The 16,680-nt window shown below is 34.2% G+C and overlaps 1 long non-coding RNA gene across 6 annotated transcripts; it reads right to left on the minus strand.

The window, feature by feature from the left end:
- Nucleotides 1-758: 758 nt before the first annotated feature.
- On the minus strand, nt 759-16,680 carry LOC127862184 (uncharacterized). Of its 6 annotated transcripts, none has more exons than XR_008040482.1 (5): nt 16,577-16,680; nt 12,602-12,731; nt 12,050-12,146; nt 3,089-3,235; nt 759-2,893 (listed from the first exon to the last, which is right to left on the minus strand). It is a non-coding gene; the product is annotated as an uncharacterized LOC127862184 (long non-coding RNA). The 6 variants fall into 6 exon arrangements; XR_008040479.1 differs by having other exon boundaries at nt 12,602-12,804; nt 16,577-16,647; XR_008040483.1 differs by lacking the exon at nt 16,577-16,680 and adding an exon at nt 16,324-16,566.

The following is a 16,680-nucleotide window of genomic DNA, read 5'->3' on the forward strand; positions in this document are numbered from 1 at the left end:
TTTGTGTTTTAGAAAAAACTAATCAAAAACATATTAGTATTACAAATGCAAATATATATGCAAATACAAATGACAAAAATATGAAAACATTGTGTGGAAAAAATGAGCAGGTACATATATATGATAAATACAAATATGTATACAAATACGAATGACAAAAAATATAAAAACAATGTTTGAAATAAATCAAGTAAAATAATAATACTTTTTTTTCAAAAACAGGAAATAAATACAAAATCATTATACATAATGAAATCTCGCCAAAGAAAAAAGAAAAAACTATCATGATTTTCTACCTAACCAACTGAGGTATTTTTTCGAAGTTATCATTTAAAGGTTTTAAAAGTAAACACTATTAAATTAAATTGATTGTCATTACTGTAACTGAAAGTGTTTGTTAAAAAATTTGGCTGGAAAATTTAACGTCGTTGTGCAACACTCAATGATAACACACTTCTATATACATTGTATACGTGTAACAGTTTATCGATGTAAAACATTGAGAAATAATAAAACAACTACTACAGACAATAAATTCTTGTAAGTATTGCATTGCTCTGTTTTTCAGTTCCAGATGAATGATTCAATATGCGTTATTTGGATTTCAAAAAGCACGTCTTTTCCCGCTAATTTACATCAGGTGCAAACACAACTGTTCTAATCCCGAGGGGATATGCATTGAAATTAAACTTTGAGTTACCTAAAATGTTTTTTAAATGCGAATACTCATGTGACACCAGTTCATAGATCAGTTGAAAATAGCGATTAGTAGAGTTTCGAATAAGGTTTATTTACAGCGTGCGAAATAATATAAACAATCTATGTACACTTACAACATGTTTCAAATTATGATGTGTCGGAAAGATTAGGAGCATCAGTTGGAAGTTAATGGGCGCACAATATCCGAATATGTTATATATTTAAAGCGCCATGCTAATCTACTGATTTCTCTAGACTTAATAAACAAGAAAAATATACTATAATCGCAATATCTCGAAAACATACGACCAAATACGCTGCATTCGCTGCACGCAATTACAGATACATACCATTATATAGCACAAACATATAACTGCAACAACAAGCTATAGTGTTAATAGTTATTTAACATATACATTTCGAACTAATTAAGAAAGGTTAACAAGTCATTAGGCTACTGTACACGTGGATATACAACGAATGTTTTCAAATTATTTGATAATCCAGATTCGATTCAGAAATGAAAACTATACGAAAAATGTTTTTATCACAATACACGATATAAATATTGTATTCAAACAGTGTAACATATTACCCATGCAACTGTCATACAAACGTATTTTCAATTTGATCTCAATCGAGAAATTGACAGAAAGTTCTTATATAGCTGGGTTAATCCTAAGACCACTATACTGGCTTACTTTCATTTTGAATGTTTTCATCAATTTGATGATTTCATAGAGGTCACTGTCAATTCGTTATTGAAAAGGCATTTCATCCTGATAATTTCCATCGTTTTAATTGTGAAAGACATATTTTTGGTGTCCGTATATCCGTAGAAATCGGCTTGCTATTTCTCAGCACTATGTTGAGAGCTTATATCTACACTATAAACATGAACAGTCAAGTGCATGAATCCTCGAGTTTTACTAAAGATGAGGCCGGTTGGACTTTCATTTTCATATGTTGTTGAAAGAAGTGTTACGGGTACCCAAGTCATCTTTTGATCAGTATTTGAACATCAACGGTATCAAACGCAGAAATCAAGGCATGGGTTGTCAGCTATAATTTCGGTTGTTATTACCGTTATCGATGCATTCAAAAATATCAGTGTACTGTCTTTACCAATTCGCACATTGGTTAGCTGAGAGGAGATACATATCTTTAATGCGATCGTTTGATACCAGATGATAGATAATTTTTGTCACATATTTGTGTATATATCTACTGACTGGTGTAGTTGCCTATTTAAAATAAGGACTATTGTGTTGTTATCTGAATTACCAAGATATATGTTAACAATCAGTATTTTCTTTCCAAGCACGTGTCATAAAAGAGCAACATTACTTATGTGAACGAATCAGCCACTTTTCTTCGCTTTTTTACCTCGTGCATCATCGATCAGTGCCTTTGCGTGCTTAAGCTGAATCCATTTGACGATGTCTCCGCATTTGTAAGGATGATATTTGCGTGCGCGTTTTTTATAGCAAGATTCAATTTTCTTATCAGAAGCGCTCGCATCAGTGCCAAACAAAGCATACGCATTTTCGATGTCTTTATTCATCAGCCGTGACATCCAGTTCTTAATGAAGTCAGTAAGTATCTGTGCAGATATTTTTCCAGCCACTGCACCGACAATAGCTGCTACTTTAACTCCTATGTTGAATTTCATCGCAATTAAAGTACCTACCATACTTCCGACATGTTGACCTGCAAAACCTGAAGCTTCCCCGATTTTGTCAAATACAGTGCTGAAACACGTCTCGATCGATATTTTACCTGCCAAATAGTTCCACACAATGTCAAATATCTCCTTTTTAAGGAATCCAAGTACATCTATTGAACAATCGACACTACCTTCGCTTTTTTGTCTAGCCTCTTTCAAATCAATGACCCACTGCTCTGTAAGTATCTTTCTTTCGACAAGTTGTTGTACACCGCTACAAAATATTTCATAATAATTCTCCGGCATACATACAATAACTTCAATAAAAGTTTGTTTTATGGTCGATCTATTTTTGTTATCGTTTCCCAATGATGACATTTTGACAGCCAACACAAACTCTTTAAAGCCGATTTCATTGCGTGAACAAAATGCAAATGTGCGGAATGTGTCCGGATTACCAGAACGTACACATTTTGTGAACGTTCTTTGGAAATCAGTTTCTGTCATTTTCCCGTCTGGATGACGCTTCTGTTTCAAGACAAGGAAGAATCATAAGTATTACAATATAGCATGTTTCTTTATATCAATTAAATCAGAAAGTGAATTACACTTACTACAAAAGGTCGCTTTGAACCGATACCAACAGATGTTTTAATTCTATAGCTACCATAGTGAATTACAATTGACGAGCAAAAATGTAAGATATAAAACTATTACTCTTACCATGAATGTAGCGTAAAAGACTTTGATTGTTTTCTTTGGAATATACGAGTCATCTACCGATGTCTTAAGAACTGCATCTTCCAGCACCTTGGCTTATGAGTGTGTCTTACCCATAGTTTTAGTGATTGGATTTGTTCTGGTTGAAGTCTGAATATTCAAGATAACTTTTATGATAGAATATCTATATTACATGTTTTTTTTAAATAAACTCTTATTAAACGTTAATTATTCCTGCAACCAATTTATACAATATAACTCAATTCTTTGAATATATGTACTGGTCAAGTATTTATATACTTTGTAAACATTGTGAAATCAAAAATAAAGATAAGATAAACATATTTATTTGGCATATGTTCTATTGTTTCATAGGTTTTTCTCATATAAACACTGACCGATCTCCGATAAAAAATGTTTTGGACTGGATTTGCATAAGGCCAAAAATAAATGTCGTATGTTTCCACTTACAATGCAAGAAAAAGGGTAAGTATGTCGGTTAAACTGTTTATTGTTTGTTAACGTTTTATAGTTCACGAGTTATGTCCACTTTAAAAATGTTGTTATATTGCAGAGATTTTTTAAAGGTTTATTAAGCGAATCGGATCCAATTTTGCAAACGTGATAGAACATTTAACTTGGAATACACAAACAGGTTTCGGGACGGCATCCAAAAAGGGGTCCACCGGGATTATTTTAACAACAATTTTTTTTATATCTAATAAAGCTTGAGAGAACACTATCAGTGAAATTTTGGTCATGCGACACATCAAAAGTGTGTTTCACCAACCAATACTTAAGACGTCGCGTTCGAGCTAGTGATACAAACAACTAAATCGATATGAAGTTCATTAGAAATTTGAATTATTATACATTACTATCATCTTCTTTATTTTAACATCGTGTGTTCCTTTCCCCGGTTTTAGGTATGTTTTAAAGAACATCAAGTAGTAAAGCCAGGTAAATTTAGAGTTGCAAGTGGTAATAAAGTCATATACATACACCATTGTCGTGGAAATTAAACACTGACTTTTCGCGCATGCGTGTAATTATTTGTAACTCACCATATACTCGTACATCCCTGAATTCGTAAAACATGATGACTTAATGTATCAACTGCGATTCACTGATTTGACACCAGTTTGTATGGCGTGTCAAACGTTGCAAAATTAAATGTTTCCATACTTATGTGGTTTATTTTCCATTTGTGTGTGGTATAGTTGCATATATATGTTGTATAATGCATATATATATATATGATTAAATCCGATATATGTATGGCATAACAAATATATGTTGTATAATCTTATATTTATGTTCGATATTTTCATATTTATGTTCTAAAAGTTCATTTATGTATAAAATATTTTAACGGGTATGACTAAAAAGCGGATATGGCTTTTTCGAGCGTTAAGTGCGTCTATGTGTCTTCTTCACGAGTGAAAGGTCACTATGAGTTCTATTTTTCACATTAAACAGGCGTCCATTATCCCAGTAGCAGGCTTATTCGGATTAGGCCTAATACCTGGGTCTATTCGGTATCAGCCTTATTCGGACCAAAATCAACGGGCTTATTCGACCCTATTTTCAATTTAACATGTTCTTTTAACTTAAACACTTCATCGTTTTCTCCAATTCGAAGGCGCTCACATGATAAACACTTTTTTACAAAATTCCTTCAACTAAACTGATCGCACAAATTCCGATCGATTCTCGTAAAGTTTACTAACCCATATACCGCCATCAGATGTTAAAATGTTAAAATCGTTCTAAAAATGTTAATAACTTAAATATTCATTCAATTGTATCTGTTAAGTTTCCTGCCAAAACCTTCACATCCGAGGTTACATTCCACAAGGACGATTTTGATTCCGTCAAATGAAATCCTTTTTTTCAAATCGGTACGATTGAATAGCGGGAAGTGCCCCTTTCCAAGGACAGGATTTTCTATAAACGGAAACGGCCTCATATGTTTTATTTTGATTATTTTCCAATAGATACAACAGAAATGTACTAATAATCTAAATGAATAACTCAAACAACATTATTGATTAAAGCCCTTTACGCGGGATTTAGCCATCTCCGCTTTTCAGTCACGCCTGTTAACAATATTTCCCATGATGCAAATTACCGAACATATATATGAACATTTTACAACAAACATATGGAATTATTGCACACAAAAATGAAAGTTTATAACACACACATATTTTGAAAATCATACAACACAACTATCAGAATTATACCACATATATATCAAAATACTGCATACATATATGAACTTTTAGAACATATATATATGAAAATATCGAACATAAATATGAAATTATACAACATATATTTGTTATGCAATACATATATCGGATTTTACCACATATATATGAATTTATACAGCATATATCGCCCCATTGGTGCAAAAAGGTACCAAGTGACATTTTGATAGTTTTGAGAAAAACGCGTTTAAAGATTTGAAAGTGAATATCTAATTTACTACATACAACTCAGGACTGCAATTGTGCATATGGTTAGATATAAATACAACCTTCATCCCTGCAAAAATTGAACATGTTACATTTATCAATAAGCGATAATTGATCAATTATGTCATATGGTTCCTTTTTGCATAATTCAATATTAAGTTTAACAACATGCAAAAAGGTACCATATGCACACTTGGCTCCTTTTTGCATGAACTATTTATGTAGATTGTATTCTAAAATGGCACAATAAGGTACCATATGACATATGGTACCTTTTTGCACCACACAAAACTGGAAAGTGAATATGATGATTACACTTTATTAACAACAGTTAAGTATAAACATCTATAAAGATGTGACACATCTGTAAAGTTAAACAATTAAAGTATTGTTGAGATTAAAAAACAATAGTATTTTTTAAAGTTAATCTTGCAAATTTCAGTTTTTGACATAAATGTACAGCACCCATAATATCCACAATGTCAACATTCTTCACTCGATATCAGTATCTTCCTCATCTGACTCCATAGGAACAAAATCCTTTTCCTTACTGCTCGTCGGTAAGGACTCGTAATAAGAATTTAACTCCTCAGGAATGGTTTCTTTTGAGCATAAATTAACAAGGTCATTTTTCTTTTGAATCGATATTGGCAGTTTTGTGTCGTAACAACGCTTTAAATCTGACTCACGATTTGGCCAAGTGTTATGAACACCTTTCTGTTTTCTTGTTGTTTTCTGTACTTGAATTTCCTGAAATTGGTTGTCGTCAAAGCTGTAGTTCACAAATACTGATCTTTGATTGTCCCTTCGCACTTGTATCCACTTTACCTTAAGCCAGTTTATTCTTTGTCCAGTGACTGATGTTTTTAGGTTTGTACAATGTTTCTTTACAAAGTCTTTGAAGTCCATTACATGATTGTATTTCATTGGTATAGTTACATATGGCTGTGATTTTCTTGCCAGAGAAATTCAAGTACACCATTGGGATGGAACATACACTGGCGTTACTTTTTTGGCACGTTCAATGGTTGAATGGACTGAATCGCATTCCATTTGGGAATGGCCGGAAAGAAGAAATGTGGCTAATGGCTTTCAGGTTTGGGTACTTGCGATATGGTATACAACAGTGACACAGTTACATACTGATTCCGATTTTGACCTCCACATGTATCAGAAAAATATATTATTTCATTGACATTGCCTCTATGGCAGACAGATTATGTGTTCTTTAATAAGCATGTGGCGATTTCATATGCTCCCCGTTTACATTGGGTTTCATCCCATACATGACAGACAGCTTGCTTGTCTCCTAAGGAATATATAGTGAGGTTAAAGCAGCATAGTTTCCTTGAATAGTAGAGTTCACTCACTAAAGAACACGGCGTTGTAAGAACTGCCTGCAGATCGAATGTTGCCACATACACACTCTTGTCTGTCTAAGCTCTTTCTGTATCCTTTGTTTTTTTCTTCACGCGCTTTTTTCTTTTGTACTTGATGTTCATCATATTCTTTTTGTAGTATTTCATTTACTGTGCCTGCTGCCTTTCTTCTGTCATATAAAGTATAGAAGGAGCACTGGTCCTTTTTAGGGTTGAAAAAAGATAAATTGTAATTTTCACAAAAAAATCTTTCTATACATTGATTGTTTCACACTGGTTATTCCTTTCTTTTCACAATCTTTGACATATAATTTCCACATTTGTTTAATGTTTAAGTCATGTGCTAGGTATTGTTTTCGTGTGTAGTGAGATTCCATTTTTGGAAATGATTCAATGTGTTTTTTTTACAATTTCAACTGTACATGTATCTTATTTGTTTACAGATGGATCTTTTCCTCTCATATCCGTCGCAACAAATGCCCCATGTTTCTTCTTTTTTTAAGTGTGTAATTAATTGTTTTCCTGTTGATGTCCAATGTTTTCATAAAGAAGTTTCTACAAACGCGTTCTTTCCGGGCATTATGTATCATGAAATACTTCTGCGCTATAGATCTCTTGCCTGTAACTTTCCTTTTTGTTGCGCTTTTTTGTACCATGTCACAGATATACTGTCTTTGGCGCTCATAACTTCCCAAAGAATAGTACAATTAAAATATGTCTTCCCGCTACTCTTCAGTGAATTTCTCGCTACACTTGAAACGACATTTGAGGCAACTATGAGAGTGGACCTTTTTCGGGGCAACAACTCTCCCAGTTGCAGAAACATATTCCTTCCCTTCACTTTTCAATAATTTTCTAACATTCCGCTTCCACTTTTCTGGGTTCCGTGTTTTCTTTCGACTTGAATGCTTCTTAGGAGGACTTCTGTATGAAGCACGTTTGTGTGGGGTTGTTTCGACAGGCATATTTCCATGGTCTGATTCATCATTTGGTGTGGAAGGAAGAGATTCCCTTGCAACCTCCCATGTAGGATCTGTGTCACGTTTAGCATCACTGTCATTTGAAATTATATCAATGGTATCATAGTGCTCCTGTCCTCGAACTGCTATATAAGCTAGATTGATTACTTTCTCTGTTGTTTGTTCAGGTTTTATGTCAATCACTGGTGTTGATATTGAACTTGAATATATTCTAACAACACTTCCGTAAAAGTTTGCTGTGGCCAAAGGAACAATGTCTGCTATGTCTAAATTCCATTGTCCTCTTGTTTTCAACAATTAAAGTTCATTGAGAAATTCCACCTTACTGAACATATCCTTTCTAGTACAGAAATATATATATTTGTCTGCGTTTGTTGTCATGAAGTCACAGACATTTGATCTGATTTCAGACGCACTTTCAGCAATTTTTCCACTTGTTTTCAATGACGTGAAAAAACAGTTTCCATCTCCATTAATACTGACCCTGCGCAGCTCATTACAAGCAATAAGTGTGTCAAGTCGTCCTGTATGGGCTTTTCTGATCATAGCCTCGATTGTACAATTATGTTGGCTGATTTTCTGTGCTCTATTAACCGCTACACTGGCTACCTTTCGTCTGTTTTGCAACAATATTATTTTATCTCTCAATTTCTTGGCAAGTACACTTTGACTTATTCTCCTTTTATTATTTTTCTTTCGAATTTTCAATTTCTTGGTTTTCTTTTTCCATGCAGTTTCTCTTTGCTTGTTCATTAGCACACGTCTCTTTTCTTTTGTCTTCAGCTTCTTAACATTGAATTCTGAATCAGTTGAATTGATCGCATCTTTGTTAGGATCATAATTTTCATCATCAGCACTATCATCATGATCTGATTCACTATAACTTTGGATAAGTTTCCTTTTAACTGGTTGCTTCTTTTTTCTACCAAGATCAGCTAATGGAATATCTTCCGAATCTGTAGTGTCGTAATCATTGTCTTTTGTTTGCGTTGCTATCACAGGTCCAAAAAGTTCCTCTTGTGTAAATGTATGATAAACTTCTTCATCGGACCAAACCTCGTCTTCTATCTGTTAAGCAAATACCAACATAAAGTGAATCTATTGATTATACTGTTTAAATAAAATGAAAACTTATTTCTGTAAAAACTGTGAAATTACAAGCTACCTTTTGAAACGTTAGTACATTTAAAGTATGTTCTTCTTGTGACTGCTCCCAGAAATAAATTACTACCATATAGGACAGAAATCAACTCTTTCAAAAAGGATGCAAGTATTATATTGAGTATTATGTTTTCTTTGTTTCCATTACTATCTGGTATATAAATTTAATTTGGCAATAAAAATATACTTACAGATTTATTATTTTCCATCTCCTTCTATGAATAACGTGTACAAAGTCATATGTATAGAATCTCAGTATTTGTCTGCTCTCTTCACTTTAATAATCACCAAATGAAGGTGCAAACACTTCACCCTCATAATTATCATCTGCTAATTACAAGACAACTTAGGGTAACAGGATAGTTTGATAGTGTTACCACTGTCTGGAAAGTGTAATCATTGCTGAGGCAAAAGGTACAACATAAACCAATTGATTGTTACCTGGGTCTGGATAGTGTATTCATAGTTGTGCTAAAAGGTACCAACTAAACATATTGATATAATAAAAACAATGTGGACACATTCATTTCATGTCTGCAAAAAGGTACCATGTGTCATATGGTTCCTTTTTGCACTGATATTTATTTAAATTTTCCACACACCCTTGGTGCAACAAGGTACCATGTGTCATATGGTACCTTTTTGCACTGATATTTATTTAAATTTTCCACACACCCTTGGTGCAACAAGGTACCATGTGTCATATGGTACCTTTTTGCACAAACAAATGTTGCAATTTTCACTTGGTACCTTTTTACATAATCCTACATCTTTGGAACCTTACAAGATACAGCTTAGATATTTTTACAGAATGTAGATTATACAAAATCCTAATGAAATATACTAAAATGTCATTTTTGACCAAAATGTCATATGGTACCTTTTTGCACCAATGGGTCGATATATGCAATTATACCACACACAAATGGAAATATACAACATATATACAAATATACCACATATATATGGAAACATTGAATTTTGCAACGTTTGACACGCCATAAGTTTGTTAGCAAATTTACTGTGGACTTATTTATGGCGTGTCAAACTTTGCAAAATTCAATGTTTCCATATTTATGTGCCATATTTGAATATGTATGTTCTATATTTCCATTTTGTGTGTGGTATAGTTGCATATATATGTTCACTAGTTTGCTTACGTTGTTAATTTTTAATGCTTAAAACGTATTTTACAAATTATCATCGAAAGACGTTGTATTATGTTACCTACTTTGAGGATTATCTGTGAACGAACCAAGAATAATTTCTCCATTATTCTTAGGAGTATTAGTTTGCGTAGTTTTCGCTTTTGTATACATTATTCTTGAATATATGAATTTGTTTAAAAAATGAGTCAATAAAATTGACAATCATATTGTGTGTAGATGGGCCGCTTTATGTGTAATTGCTATGTATCGTCATACATTTCAAAATGTAATTTTAAGTGTTCTTTTAAGTAAACAAATATATACTTGGTTTGTCTTTTAATTACTGCGTGTAAACATTTTATAAGCTAATTACTGTGTTGTATTTTAGCAAATTAAGCAAATTTAACTGGTCATACAATCGTTATAAACTTAGATGCGTGCGTGTGCGTTCACTTTTGTATTTATCAATTTTATTAAGTGTGTTTATATGTTATGTGGTAAAGCCATGCAATCAATGACATTGATATTATATGACAATGCGCTATAATATCTGCCCTATTTTGACGCTTCTAACCAGTGTTTTTTTTTCTTTACCAAAATAAGTTTAAGGTAATGAATATTGTTACTTTATTACATATTTAACTTTATGTACACATTTTAAATGCAATTGATTGTGTTATCAAACAAAATTCGTTGATAAACAAAAGGATATAAGTCTACTGTAACGGCGGCCATATTTGTTGAGAGTGCCCTAAACGACGCTTCTGATTAGTTACCTGATTTCAATGTAAACATAACTTATGTGGAGACTGAATGCATGGAACATTAACTCATGATTGTTGAACTAGATGGTATCACTGTTAAAGCAACCTGGATCTGAAATTAATGCAATCAATTGAGGTTTTAAATTTGTATTCATGTCAATCATTAACGAGTTTTCAACAAGTTGCAAAGATAATTTCTGTATCTTGTTTTACTCCTCACCAACATAGTTTAATAAGACACATAAACACATCACACCTCCTCTCAACTCTCACTTGGGTACACTATATTAGATCTTCTCAGTGTCCATACCGAGAACATTGTTAACACTTCTCAAACACCATCTGAAGACTAATCGATTGCAGGAAACATGTGATAATGCTTCAATAGTTCCAGAAGGTCCAGGTTGTTCAGGTTTGCTTCTGGGTGTTTGCTTTCTTGTTTCGTTCATCTTCACGCTCCTGTATGGGATAACCCATGACATCCTCAGTTAAAGCCTTGCCGTTGACCACTGAACTGAGGTACTTTCGCTTTTTGATGGTTGTTTCTTGGATTGGTAAAGTCTACTTAAGATTGTTTGATTCTTTGTTGCAGAACATTTGGAAAACTCCTGTTTCTAAGGGTAGGATGTTTGATTTATGAGGACTGGGTTTTTGCTGGAGGGCCTCCGATGGTTTGAATACTGAGGAATCTATATAATTTGGATCGTATGGGTATATTACGGTTTTGCGAAAAGATGCATGCACATTATTTGGTGACAGTGCTTGCTTCCAAGTGCACACACATTGAAGCGTGTGATAATTTTTCCACAGTTGTTGTGCATAACTTGTGACACAGAGCTGTAAATCCGTTAGAATGACCCAAAACAGCCAACATCAAGAGGCTGCAGAACGTTACTCGTGTGTGCTGTCCGAACAAACAAGATTATGTTCTGTGACTTGGCCCAATCAATCAAAGCCACATTCACGTGCGACGTATGGCCACCATAGCGAATCAGAACAGGATTTCCAGAAAATGTTCAGGTAAGTATTTAAGAAGGCATTAATCAATGTACCTTTTTATCACAGCACTATTACTCCACCCAGACTGAGTGACTGTGCGTTCAACTCCATGATCACCAACATCTAATTATTCCAACTTCATCCGTAACCCTGGAAATACAAAGAATGGCAAAACACTGTTACCTATGGCATTTCCGCAACCAATGATTGTGACAAGGGTTCTTGAAGCTGATGTGGCTGAGATTCGCAGCTTGCAAAGGCGGTTTATGGATATTGGACAAAACTTTCTCGTCAACATTGTTTATCCGTTCTGGCCTATTGCTTTCGATCGAACCTGTCAATGATTTAGCCCAGTTCAATGTTATATGTTGACACAGATTCCGTGCTGGTGGCTTTGGCATGTTAATCTCAAGCCCACGAGGCGTCAACAATTTCAGCTCGGGCCAGCGTTGTATAAACACCCTGAACCACATCAGCGTGAGCGGATGCTCCTTGTCCTGTGTTCCAAGAAATATTGCATTGTTGCTAATCATATCAACAATTTCTGACCGGCTGTAACCATAACCACGGCTTGCCATTAATTTAAGATGGTCTGTAAAGTGTACCTCTTCCTCCTAAGAGAATGTAGGTGGTGATCCACAATGCGTTGCCTCCGGAGTGACTCTCCCATTCTACCGGTGTCGCAGAGAGGCTTCTGGGATGCCATACTCTCTGGCAGTGGTTTAAATAGGGCCCCTGTAAGCAACAATTTTTCATAAGCTGTTTTCATGGAAGTAGGTCAATAGCACTTGTACTACGTTTGTGGAACCTACAAAAAGTAATGAGTTACATGAAATAACCAACATAAACACTTTCTAGTTACAATTTTATTTAGCATGACCAAACAATATCCGGACTTCAAATCAAATTTAAAGTGTACACAGTTTTCATAATGAAAATTCATCTATGTATCCCTTATTCTCGTAGTATCGGCCCTCCTCATTGTATCGTGTCTTCGCGAAAACCCTTCAAGAAGTCGCGGATAGTTAATGTTTTTCCATTTTCAGAAGTTTTAATTTATTTGCTGGTTCTTAATGACTATTTCGACAATCTTTCTCACGATTTCCGGTTTTCATTTGAAGGCATGTCATGTTTATTACCGTCCGATATTATGATTACACATAATTGTTTTAGTTTGTTTTTGGTTTATTAGTAGGTTTATCAAATGTTGTATAAGCCGCTTATTTGTGAAACAAAAATATAGATAATTTAAGAGAAGCATGAACAAGAGTTTCGTTTTTCCATATAGAAACTATTTATAGAAAAAGAAAATGCGCAAAGTAAATCAAAGCGCTGAAGGCACTGAAGTTGTTCGCTATTGCAAAATTTAAGACGCAACTCATTTTTCAAAATTAATGGCAAGTTTGAAATGAACACAAACCATTCAAATGTATAAAGAGTGTGTCAGAACGCACGGGTCGAGATTTGTATGCACGTTTTGTCATCCTTTTTATTTCATAGAGATAACTTAGACAAAATAACAATGTGGCCCTTTTTGGACGTTCTGAGAGCACAGAAAGTATGATGAAAATGGTAATGATTTTACACACCATATACAAATTCAAAATATACAATAAGATAATTGATGAAAATAAATAAAAACAATCTGCGAGCAATACTTTTTACTCACGAATTAGGTAGTCTTTAAGACAGTTCTGTTGACCCTTACTTTGATGATTATGCATTACTTGTTACACTAGCAGTCCACATGGTGACAACAACTCTGACCTAAACATAGGTATAGAGCACTAAATCGCTTTTCGGCGTAGCTGTTTTACCCAGCTTTTTACCTTTAATGTCTTTTACATAACGCCAGCAGACACGCATGAATAATTTCGAATATTTCATAGGCTGATTCGAGATAAAATCTCTGAACTTTGGCTACATCACTGTGTCTGTGCTCAGCGCAAAGGATGTAGCACTGTTTAGTGTAAGAAATTCCGGACTACTCTCTGTATTTTAAAACGGCACAAACTGTGGTCCAGTTACAATTACGCGACAAAATCCATCTCGCAGAATTTCAGGGTCAGTACTCGTTCACAAAATCGTCCGGGGAATATATGATTGACTATTGATAAACACAGTTTTGATTTCAAGATGAGAAAACAAACATTACCGAAATAGTAGTGTCACGATAAGATTAAAATCGTTTAATCATCCAACCACAATCTTTGCCGTACTCGGTCAGAACGTCTGGAAATCGTTTCTGAACGTCTGGATAGGCTGCTCTTATTTTCAAGGTCTTATTTAAAAGACCCATTTTCGCATGACGCGGCAATGAAATTGTGATTTAAATGTGTCGAACGAAAACTGCGTTTAAATAAAATACTAACATACAATATATTTCGATAGTGAAGAAATATACTCATAATAAGGCATTTGAGGATACATATGATGTTCCGTACCGTGGTATAATTATACCCTCACAAACGAAGTTTAGGGGAGTATATAGGAGTGAGCTTGTCTGTCTGTCGGTCGGTCGGTTGTCGCTCGGTCCGTATTAAGTGCCCGCTCTCTATTTCAAGTTGTTTTCATCCCATCGTCACCAAACTTGGTCAGATGTTGTATCTAGATGATGTTCAGGTCAAGTTCGAATATGGGTCATGCCGGGTCAAAAAACTAGGTCACGGGGTCACTTAGTGCTTTTGAAACATTGAGCATGGTGTCCGCTCTTTAGTTCAAGTAGTTTTCATTAGAGCTTCACCAAACTTGGTCAGAACTTGTATCTAGATGATGTGTAGGTCAAGTTCGAACACGGGCCATGCCGGATCGAAAACAAGGTCACGGGGTCACTTAGTGCGTTTAAAGCATTGAGCATGGTATCTGCTGTTTTTTGTGGAGACAACATGTAAAATATTTTGTGTTTTTATCTACTTAAACTAATTTTTGGTTTGACAATGATAACACACATTTCATGCGTTGAATATGCGACTTACAAGTGAAAAAAACACAATTGTTACATTTTTGTTTTCAATTTATTTATTTAGAAACGTAAATTGCAAACTTTATTTCAAAGTCAGCATTTACGCCGACTACCTTTTTAAAAGATATTTCTTGTTATATTTAGTTGATTTTAATATTAGGATTTAGCGATTATAAAGCATTTTTGAGGTTGTCTATAGTATACCCGTAGTAATTAGTGAACTAATGTTCACCGTTTTATAAATTAAAAACTGTTAATATAAACAAGCTTAACCTCTTACTATTGCGTTGTTAGCACCCGTAAATACAAAAGATCGCCGCTATCTGTTGAGAACAAAAGAACGTTTCCCAGAAGTATCAAATATAACCCCGCTGTTGAAGTATGAACGAGGTTACGAAACAGATAATTCTTGTTATATTAAATTGTTTTTTATATTCGGTTTTAGCGATTATGAAGCCTTTTTGTTGTTGTCTATCGTTTTCCTGAAGTTATTGTTGAACTCATGTTCAACGTTTTATTAATTGAGAATATAAACAAGCGTAACCTATTACTATTGCGTTGTTTTCCACAATCTACTAATAGCCTCATATTATGAATGACCCTGTACTACGTCATTATGACGCAGCGGATAGTGGACTATTTTAATCATTTATAAACAATCTCTTCCACGACACGTATAATGCAAACATTGTTTATTGATTCTTTTCTATATAAGCTCTGTTAAAAAGTATTCCATTTAACACGATATTCACATAATGTTTCAATTTGTGAATTAATAAAGTTGAAGAACCCAAACCTCTTGCATAAAGTATACAACTCTTTCTCGCGCGGGTACGGCAAATATGACGGGTAGAAGGCTTTCCGTAGATACCAGCGAACCGACTTGAAATTTTCAGCAACGACATTAGCTGTTCGCTTCGCTACGCTACGCGACCAACTAAAAACCTTAGCAACCAATCAGAAGGGTTGATATTATGAGAAACGGTGTACATTAAACTGATTAAAACATGGAGCTTAGTCTCGCCAGTATTTTGGCAAAACATTACCGTTTTTAATGCAGTTTTTGTTGTTATGTCTAAGAATCCACATTAACCTATAGATGGACGTATCAAACATGTATGTTTTTCAATCGTTTCACTTAAATTATTTAGATGTTTTCATCAAGAAGGCCGATACTACGGATACAATAAAACATGTTTTACGATGTTTTGTCACATGACAGTCACGTGACTTTTAACTGAAAATAATGAGCTTTTGATGACGAAACAGATGCATTTTTCCACTGTCTTATTTGCAAAGAAAATATGGGTTAAAGGGTTAATAATAAAAAATACGTCAATTGTAAACCAATCAACCTTATCTTACCTTTGACTCAGCTATTTTTTCACAAAACAAACAAAACGAGCATGGTGTCAAAATAGGGCAGCGTCATTTCTGGTCACTCGACGATATCTTAAAAATGTGTCTTTCATTCATTATCTCAACATATTCACCATATTGACACACATTCAAATGTATGAACAATGTTGCTTATTTTCACACAAAATGAAACAATAAGTACAAGTAATTGTATTCACAGTCCAGAGTTAGATATATATAATTATTAACGAAAACTTACCAAATGAAAAATTCCTTAAAATGGTGGTTCGAAGATTTGTGCTATAAATAATCCACTATCTATCGGATTACTTCAGCACTATTAATAGATCATATTGAACGATT

Source organism: Dreissena polymorpha, chromosome 16, assembly GCF_020536995.1.
Source record: "Dreissena polymorpha isolate Duluth1 chromosome 16, UMN_Dpol_1.0, whole genome shotgun sequence".
In the NCBI taxonomy this organism is placed as follows: domain Eukaryota; kingdom Metazoa; phylum Mollusca; class Bivalvia; order Myida; family Dreissenidae; genus Dreissena; species Dreissena polymorpha.